The following is a 10,002-nucleotide window of genomic DNA, read 5'->3' as shown; positions in this document are numbered from 1 at the left end:
TGCGGTCAGCTAGTGGCAAGGGGGGCCAGGGCCTCGGGGTGGGGTGGAGGCTGCTCCTCACTGCCCCTGAATTCATAGCCAAGAGGGGACTCGAGCCCCAGCCGGTCCTGTTTATATTGCAAACGAGGCTGATGCGGTTCTATGTTTAGATCCACTTCTGTGCCCGGGACGAAACTGGTGCAGCAGGAGAAGGCAAACAAACTGGGGCCCTGTGTGAGCCCCGCCTCCATCTGGAAGCAACTGGAAATCCGTGCTCACCCAGACCAGGGTAGATCTGGAATACTGGCTGATTTACTCACTGGGTCCCAAGGACATGGCTTCATAATGCGCCTAGTGCATCCCGCTATCATATACACCATGACATAGAACACCTCTGGTTGACCATCCAGGGACCATCTCCAGCTTCCAGTGTTTGCTCTCATAGACTCCTGCCGCTGGATCCAGCTTGGCTGGAGACCCCTAATGAAATGTTGGCATGGAACCCCAAGCAGAACCCTTCCTCCTGTCCTAAAGCTGCCATCCCTAGGCTTCTTTCATGCATCCTCGAGTTGGGTGGGGGACAGCACCACCTCCCTCACCCCCATGTCAGGTGACTGCTATAGAGCCTCCTACCCGATCCAGCCTTGAGAAAGTTCGCAGAATGTGCTTGGAGGAATTGTTAGAGTAGCCCGCTACCACGTAGCATAAACCCACAATTCAGGCTTGTACAGAAGACACGGACGCGCGAGTGAAACAGAACAGATAGCCCAGAGGTTTCCGACGCAGAGCAATGATGGAGAAAATATTGGAGAAAATTAAAAATCCATGTTCAATAAGGGGAGAATGTCCCCATAGATATTCTCAGAGATCGAATATAAATGCAAAAAATGAATAGGGCTGAAGCTGTGGCCTGTTGGGCTCTGTGTCTAGGAAAAGTCAAGGGCAGCTAGGAATTAAGGCCTGTCAAGCGATGAGGAAGAATTCAATCACCCACTTGACGTGGGGGACCAGAGTCCACGTTCACTGATGAAAATTCCAGGAACTGTGACTGGCCTCTCCCCACCCTCTTCAAGAAACTAGATGGATTGGGAGGTCCCTGGATACCCACATGAGTCTGCACGAGGACCTAAGGCAGCCTCCTCTTGCCCTGAGTCATGCCCAGGGTCATACCAGGGCAGGAGCCCTAGCTGCCTGTAAGACGTCACTCTGGACAGGACCCAGCGCCCCAGGGAGGGCAACCGCTCAGTCACTGGACAGGAAGGATTGAGGAATAGAGAAGGGAGACAGAGAAAAGAAAACAGGAAATGAACCTGGAGGCTGAGCTCCAAACTACACAAAAACTCACGCCGAGAAAGGCAGCCGGCAGCATCAACACTCTACCAAATGAAGTGAAAAGGGCAACCAGAAGGAGAAAGAGACTTCAGTATCCTCAAAGAGCTGACTGAACATATAATGTTCATTAAAAAAACAAGCAATTATGAAATAAAACCCAGCAGAGAGGTGCCATTATAAAACAACAGAAACAAAAATATCATTTGATACTAAAAAAAATCCAAATATTTTCTAATATCTGAAAAGAAGAGGATGTTCTAAGCTAACTGAAAAAAAAAAGGCCAACAGGGGCGCCTGGGTGGCACAGCGGTTGGGCGTCTGCCTTCGGCTCAGGGCGTGATCCCGGCGTTATGGGATCGAGCCCCACATCAGGCTCCTCCACTATGAGCCTGCTTCTCCCTCTCCCACTCCCCCTGCTTGTGTTCCCTCTCTCGCTGGCTGTCTCTATCTCTGTCAAATAAATAAATAAAATCTTTAAAAAAAAAAAAAAAAAAAAAAAAAAAGGCCAACAAAAGAAAGAAGTAGACGGATAGACTTAATCATAAAAATTTAATGATTATAGTTAATAGGGAAAAAAGGCAAACAAATAAATTAGGGAACTATTGGCCATTTTGTAATTTGCACAGGCTTTCAATCCAGACTTTCTGGGTGTGACCTAGGGCAAGATACTTGATTTTTTTCATGTTTCTGGGTCCCCCATAAAATGAGACTAATCATTGCATCTGCCTCTTGGTGGGTCAGGACTAACTGACTTACTACATGTGAAGCTCTTAGACCAGTAACTAGCACATAGAAAGCACTCAATAGCTCTTTTTATTTTTTATTGTACTGTGTGAGAAATTCAGACACAAACAGTTCAGAGCAGAGAAGCCATAACTAATTAAAAATCACAGTAAAAGGGGTGCCTGGGTGGCTCAGTCATTAAGCGTCTGCCTGTGGCTCAGGGCGTGATCTCAGTGTCTTGGGATCAAGGCCGGCATCGGACTCCCTGCTCCACTGGGAGCCTGCTTCTTCCTCTCCCACTCTCCCTGCTTGTGTTCCCTCTCTCGATGGCTCTCTCCCTCTCTCTCTGTCAAATAAATAAATAAAATCTTTTTAAAAAAATCATAGTAAAAAATTCAACTTCACCGATAATGAAAAAATCAAAATAAAATTTAATTTTTACCTTTTTAGTTGGTAAAGATTGTTAAAAGGACAATAGAGTATTCCTTCTGTAACCATTCTAATATTCTCTTTGGATGAAAGCATTGTGATTAAGGAACTTAAGACTTTATGCAAAGTGTGTGGTAGGGGAGATCAAAATCTTTAGTAAACCTATGTTCTAGAAAGGCTTTATGCCACTGCACACCTGTTAGGATGGCTACAATCATATGTCATTGCGTGTGTTTGGAAAGGCCCCTCAGGTAGTTCGAGCATGCAAGTTCTGATGTGAACCCGTGGGAAAAGGTTGGATCTGGGAAGAGACTTGGCTTCTGCGCATGCTTTTCCATCATCTTGCAGTTCAGCCATAGATGATGGATTCCATTTCCTGGGTTTTAATTTCCTTCTTTTGCTATAAAATCAAAGAGTTGGACTAAAGTGCAGTCCTCGTGCTATGACAGGGCAACATGACATCTCAGAAAAGAACACAGGTCTTGGGGTCAGGCCACTGGCAGTGGTGTTCTCTCCAGTCATTCTCCCTCTCCCTCGGCCTTATATCTGTCCTTCCTCCCCTGAAATCTGTCCCCCTTCTGTCCCCGGCTGCCCTTTGGTGGTTGTCTTAATTCATCAGCTCTCATTGAGACAGTTTCAATACCCTCCAACTATTTTCCCTGATACCAGTCTTGACTTCTCCAATCCACCCCTGCACCACCTTGTGGTGTGCATCTCTCTTTCTCTGTGGTTCAAATTTCCGGCTTAAAACAAGGGTACGTTGCTCTGCTTTGGACACCAGTCATTTTATCAGGTCACCAAGATCCCGGTAATGATCAGGGAGCAATTTATACTTTTGCAACATGGTTCCCATTATGTTGCTTTCTCCTTCTCTCTTCAGCAAACCTCAGTATCTTCCCTTATGTAAGAACCGAGTGAGGGGTGCCTGAGACTCCTGATCCCCTCGGAGTCATGAGCTCGAGTCCCTTGTTGGGTACAGAGATAACTTAAACGTAAAATCTTTTAAAAAAATTTTAGAAATGAGCCAGGATGTTATCAGGAAGATTTTCCATTTTAACTTATTCCTCACAATCAACAAAGTTTTTAAAGGAATTTTGCTTTCAAAATTTCCTGGGAGCTCTGTCTTTATCCACGCATCTGGACGTTGGGGGTTTCCTGGGGCTTCAGGCAAGAACCTCTCCTGGGATCTCCATCTCCCTGTGGGACTAAAGACCAAAATTAGAAAGTGCCTTGAAGCCTAGAACTCTGCCTTATTTACTATCTAACCTCAATTTCTGCACTATGCCTGGCATTTTTATTGAATGAAAGAATGAATCCGTCCATCTAAGATAAATACTAGAAATAGTCCTTTAAAATTCCCCAGGGTCAGGGCACCTGGGTGGCTCAGTCGTTAAGCATCTGCCTTCTGCTCAGGTCATGATCCCAGTGTCCTGGGATCGAGCCCCGCATTGGGCTCCCTGCTCGGCGGGGAGCCTGCTTCTCCCTCTCACACTCCCCTTTCTTGTGTTCCCTTTCTCGCTGTCTCTTGCTGTCAAATAAATAAATAAAATCTGCAAAAATAATAAAAATAAAATAAAATAAAATTCCCCAGGGTCAAAAATGTATAGAAACACAAAAGCCAGCACTGAATGTCTTTACTTTTCTCCGTTCCCTCTTGCCGTGTGCCTCCTACTTCCACCTTCTCAGCCCGAGACCTGTGGCGGACTCTGCGGCACTCCTTACCTTGGACTCGAGATCCCACATGTGCCAAATCCAATATGGATGTAACCAAAAGAGACAGGCTAATATGCAGGGGCCAACTGTACTCATCTTCAGACACCACAGGACAGTCAGCACTTCTCTTCACAAAATGGGATACGTATTTTAGTCCAATAATGCTAATATTAGCAATAATTCTTCACTGACCTTTTCTGCTACTCTGGTATTCAATAGCTCACTGGTGAGCCATCTAAAGCCCGGAGAAGTACATGTTAGATGCAGATAAAGATAAGCCCGCCTCCAGTTCTTACTCCCAGGTGGCTTTCTATACACAAGGCAGGGAAGGAAAATCTAGGCTAAACAGGGTCAGGAGGCCCCTATCTGTCATTTTTAGGTTAAGAAAGGAATTTATCTGTACCTTGATGGCAAGAAAAGCACATCAAAATATCAACTGACACTTAGAAAAGACACGTGAAATATGCTTTCTTGTGGGCTTTTTCAGCATTGATTACAGGTTTCCCTCCCTGGCCAAAAATAGAGCCTTGCTATGAAAACTTTTGGAAGCCAAAAATGGCATAAAGTGAAGAAACAGTTAACATTAATTTATATGGGAAAAATTTTAGCATCCCAAGACCCAAAAAATAACCTCTCTTAGGCTTTTCTGATACTTTAGGACGCATCGTGCTAACGAATGTACAGAATAAATCCAGATAAAGCACAGATGCTCACAGACACAGTTCCGTGGGGAGATGCTGAAACGCTGAGTGTAATTCCCTTGGAAGGCGCTTGGTGGCGCCACTCCCCTTGCTCGTGGGGCCTGCTGCTTCCGTAAGGGCTCACGGGAAATCAGTGCTGACTGCTACTTTCACTTTTCACTTTTTTCCGATAGAAGCAAAAATCCTCTTCAGATTTCCTTCGGTTAGGTCCTTTGTAAACGTGAAATGGCATAACTCAAACTTGCAAAAAGCAGGGGTACCTGTAACTAGTGACTTTGCTGTTGCTGTCTGGAATGGCCGACTTCCTCTTTTTTTTCTTATTTAAACGCATTCAGTTATGCCCTCTGGTGGCCAAGTAAATTGGAAACATGCAAGTACCCCGCTTGAGCAGGGCCTTTGCAGTTGGAGAACGTGTGAATGGGTCCTCTTAGAGCTATTCCCCTTCCTTTTAATCCCCGTCACCATTTCCCCATGAGAATATATCAGTCGCAGCATAAGGAATGCCAGGGCATTGAGCTTGATAGTATCGGGATCCCTACAGGAAAAGATAAGGAAGTTTGGTCTCAGATGATGTGCAACCGATCATGACAAAAGGAAAAAGGACAAAGGGATATACATCCCTCACTCATGGCCACTTGTACAGTGTTCCCAGACGAGACATGGAGAGCAGAATCCTTTGAGTGCTTCCAGCTTCTCAATAAGAAGCATGGCCTTTGAGTGGGAAGGGTGGGATGACTACTGGTAAGCAGGGATCAGAAACCAACGCCTAACAAAAGAAGATAAGAGAAACTGTAGCAGCCCTAAATGTGTTCACCCTTCCTACTATGAAAGGATTACATGTCAGAGTACCAAAAAAAAAAAAAAAAAAGTATCACTTGTACACTCAGTATCACCAAGTCACCATCAATGATCGTTGAGGAATCATGAAAAGGCAGACAGGTGTTAGAAGGCCAGAGGTAGTTTTGACTTCCAAAGATGGACAAAAGGTGAATGTTGAAAATTACAAATTGGTGGCCTTGACAATGACCATAGGCAAAAATCCTCAAATGAGATACAAAAAGGTGTCTTGTGAGGCCTTAGGAGAAGTCATTGTGGCCCCCAGGAGCTCATGGGGCTCAGCAAAGGCAGGTCATGTCAGACTGTCCTCATTCATGTTGTCTTGTCAGGGTTAAGACTTATAGAAAGGGGCACTATAGTAGACCAATGGTCTGCATGTGATTAAGGCATTTCATGACATCTCAAATTATATCCTTCTGGAATAAATGGAGAAATCTGGAATTGGTAACTATACAGTTAGGAGAATCTGGAACTGGTTAAATGACAGAATTCCAAGGTGCTGGGTTGTTTTCGCCTCGGTCCTGCCCTGCTCAGTGCTTATATTACGTCTTGTGTGTTATATAAAGAATATGTTTAGCAAATATAGGATGGCACAGAGTTTGAAGGATAGAAAATCCATTAGATTCCAGAATCTACCCAAACCCATCTAGTCAGACTGAACAGAAGAAGGAAGAAGTGGGTCTTTCTTTTCTCCATCCCAGATCCCATTCTCTTGTTTTATGGGTTTTGCCCAGTTTCTCCTCTGTATACAGCTCGGCTAAAACCTGCCCTGCTTCCTCCAAATCCTCCCTGTGGGTGAAAGCATCTTATCCACCTTAACCTCAAGGATTCCTCCTTTCATCTCTCTAGCAATTGATCTTTGAAGTAACTGAGCAGAATGTTCCTTACTTCCTCTACTACCCCCGAAAACAATCTAAATCCACCTGATCAATATGCCTTCCGGCTCAATCTCAGAGAGTAGGCAGAATATCCCTCTTGTTCCAGGCCAATCGCTCTTCCCGGCCTTAATATCCATCCTCGATCTTCTCCCCAGGCCTCACCTGTTAGCCATCCTGCCCCCTCCTGTATCTTCAAGCACTCCCTCTCAGGCTCCTTCCTGCTCTTAAAACAAACAAGAAGAAAAAATTTAGATACCGTTCTTTTCTCGTTCCCAACAAACTCTTCAAAATACTTGTTTCCACCCTTCTGTCAGAGATTGGGTTCTCTGGAAGCAGACACCCAGATGGAATTTGGGATGCAAGATGGTGATTAGGAATCAACCTTTGTGACAATCAGGGTTGGAAGCACTCAGGGCAGGGCCCAAGGAGGCCTGCAGAGTCTCAGATAGCTATGGCAAGCCCCCCGGAGCAAACCAATTTGGGCTGAAACAGCCAGGCCTTTCCAACCCCAGCCCTGCTCAGTCAATATGTGGGGCTGCCCAGAAAAAGGGGCTGCCCTGAAGGAACTCGCAGCTGGTGACTGTCACCCTACCTCTGTGTCTACCACACTCTCCTTGCTTCTTCTTCCTTTCTGGAACCTGGGAAATCCACCTTCTGTCTCCACTTCTATCCCATGCATCCCCTCCCCTCCCTGTGCCCCCCTCCAAATCCAATGGATACCTTGTGATCCTTCCTTTCCCAGAAATTCTGTTGCGTTCATTGATGCTGATTCATTCTCTCTGATTCTCTTCTCAGAAGTCTCAACTCTTGATTTCCACAATAACTTCCTCTCCTACCTAGTCTTAACCTCTCTGACTGGCCTTCTCAGGGGTCTTGTCCTCTACTCACCACCTAAATGTTGGGACTCCATCCTCCCCTTCCTCCATACCCTCCCAGGGTGAGCTTGCCACCGTCGAGGTTTTAATCCCCCCGGACATGCCAGTGACTCCAAAATCCACTCCCTCTCTCCTGAGCTTCTGATTCTCACATCTAATTGGTTGCTAGACATGTCGGTGCTTAAACTGCCAAGACAGGGAAGTTCTGCTTTTCCTTTCCTGCCATGTTCTCACCCTGAAGAAGGCTCTTCTTCTGGGGCAACAATTGAGGGATCCTTTGAACCTGCTCCATCAAGTGCCTTTTCTAGGCAGCTACCCTTGCTCTGTCCTGTTTGGGCACGTGTGTGAAAGCACTCCGAACAACAGCAAGGAGACTACCTATGGGAACCTGCACCACTGCCGTATGGATAGCTGATGCTGCGTGCTCAAGCCACAAGAGTATTCATCACTTCTTCCCTGATCACACCCGCTACTTACCTAACCCGGTGTGAACCTCTGACTCAGTGGGCCTCCAGGAAAGAGGTATTCAGAATTTCCCTATTACAGGTGATGAGAGGTGATAGTGATTTCTTTTGTAGCTTGTGTTTCTCCTGAAGAAGAGTTCTCTGAGCACGTGGTTTTCAGCCATGCCTTTTTTTTTTCTTTCCAGTCTTATATTTGTGTGGCAAAGGCCTGTAGAGGAGGCATTTCTCAAGGAAAATGATCTCCACTTTATTTAAATGCATCCTGCTTAGTGTGTCTGTCTTCTCGTCCCAAGTTGGAATTTCCACTTGAATTCAATGAATATTTATCAAGCAAGTAGAATGTGCCAAGGGCAGGGCTAAGGACAAGACAATCCCTGCCTTAAGGAACCTAAATGGTAATAAAAGGAATAGGTCTAATCTAGCACATGCCGGTTTGCTGATGATCACAGAAACCACAGAAACTAAGTGCTGTGGGGTTCCAGAGAAGGGAAATGTCTCCATCCAGGCTGGTTTCGTAAAAGCATCTGAGACAGACCTTGAAGGGTAGATCAAATTTCAGGGAGTGAGCATATGACAGAACAAAGCAAGAAATAATGATGACACACAAGGAATAGAGAAAACAGAATGACAAATGACAAAAAGCTACCAGAAGAATATCTTTGGAGAACTGCAAAATAAACGAAGAATAGTAGTAAGAAAATTTTCTCAAAGCTACAGCCAAATATTGAGACTATAGAAATCGTTTGGGAGACAGAGGCAAGGTCATGGGAGAAAGATTATTAGGATAATATTTATTACAAGGAGCTGGGTAAGACAGGCAAGGTGACTGGCGCATTAGCCCTTCACAGGCCGCTGCTGAGAACAACCTCTTTGGATTTCCCTTTCTCACCATCCCAGGCAGGATGGGTGTTAATGGCTCCAAGACCCCACCTCTATCCAGCTCTCCAAGGAGGGCGCACTCACTGAGAAAGACACTGCTGCCGCATTGGCCCAGTCCTTGTAGCTCGGTAAAATGCTGTCCCCAGTGCTGCCTGAGTGCCTGCCTCCCACCTCTACCAGCCCGTCCTTCTGCCTCACGCTGCGAGGTGACTGTTCTGCCTGCAGACGTCACATCCACATTTCCGGCAGAAAGGAAGAGGAAAGGGCAGAAGGCGTGTGGCCACAGAATCTACCTTTTCTTTTTTTCATCAGGAAAGCAGTTGAATTGCTGAAAGCCACGCCGCGCTGACTTCTGCTGATGACTCAGCTGTAGAGTCCTGTGGCCGCCCCTAGATGCAAGGGAGTCTGGGAAGCAAGTGTTCTCAAGTAGCACATTGTCGCCCAGACCAGAGTGAGATTCCACCGGAGAGGATGATGGCGTTGGGGGCAGCAATCTTCTCTGCTGATATCGGAGGTGCATGGCCACCCAGATAAACAGCCCAACCACAGTACGCAGGAAGCTGCTGAGAAAGGGCATTCTGAGTAGATGAGAGGGAGGGGACATCTGAGTAATTCTCCACTGGAGGTGCAGGCACTGTCATGGCTTGGTCTCCGGTTCCGGCGGGTGTGGGCATGAAGCTGACAGAGTGAGTGGATTGTTTCACTTGCCCCAGGTCACTCAGGTAGTTAACAGCCAAGCAGGGACGCACACCATTTCCCAACTTGGAGCCTGAGTTCTTTTCACCACCCTGTACATTTGCAAACCACGTTCAAGGGATGCTTGGAGATGCACAGAAGGGCCTCTAAGGGCCCTGGTGAGTATCCAGATGGGTCCACGGTGGGCAGGGCTCAAATCCTTGGCGCTCTTCACCCAGAGAAGTTCCACCTCCGTGTTTTTTTATATAGTGAACTTCTTTCTCTATGAGATTTAATTTGATAAAAAGGCTAAACCATTATTTTAAAAACTATTCTGCCGTATAACTGTTGTGTAAGTTCATTATTTGGTGAGCATTTTAAGACAGATCTAATTATGGGGCGCACCTGGGTGGCTCAGTCAGTGAAGCGGCCAACTCTTGATCTCAGCTCAGGTCTTGATCTCAGGGTCATGAGTTCAAGTCCCACATTGGGCTCCACCCTGGGCGTGGAGCCTACT

At 46.2% G+C, this 10,002-nt stretch overlaps 1 long non-coding RNA gene across 3 annotated transcripts; it reads right to left on the bottom strand.

Moving 5' to 3' along the window:
• Window positions 1-2,324: 2,324 nt before the first annotated feature.
• LOC117802306 lies at window positions 2,325-9,726 on the bottom strand. Of its 3 annotated transcripts, none has more exons than XR_004625421.1 (5): window positions 9,104-9,726; window positions 7,945-8,466; window positions 4,186-6,815; window positions 2,477-3,668; window positions 2,325-2,380 (listed from the first exon to the last, which is right to left on the bottom strand). It is a non-coding gene; the product is annotated as an uncharacterized LOC117802306 (long non-coding RNA). The 3 variants fall into 3 exon arrangements; XR_004625422.1 differs by having other exon boundaries at window positions 7,945-8,139; XR_004625420.1 differs by having other exon boundaries at window positions 7,945-9,726.
• Between the last annotated feature and the right edge of the window lie 276 nt (window positions 9,727-10,002).

This window comes from Ailuropoda melanoleuca, chromosome 5 (assembly GCF_002007445.2).
Source record: "Ailuropoda melanoleuca isolate Jingjing chromosome 5, ASM200744v2, whole genome shotgun sequence".
NCBI lineage: Eukaryota > Metazoa > Chordata > Mammalia > Carnivora > Ursidae > Ailuropoda > Ailuropoda melanoleuca.
This window is presented reverse-complemented; position numbering and strand designations above follow the sequence as displayed.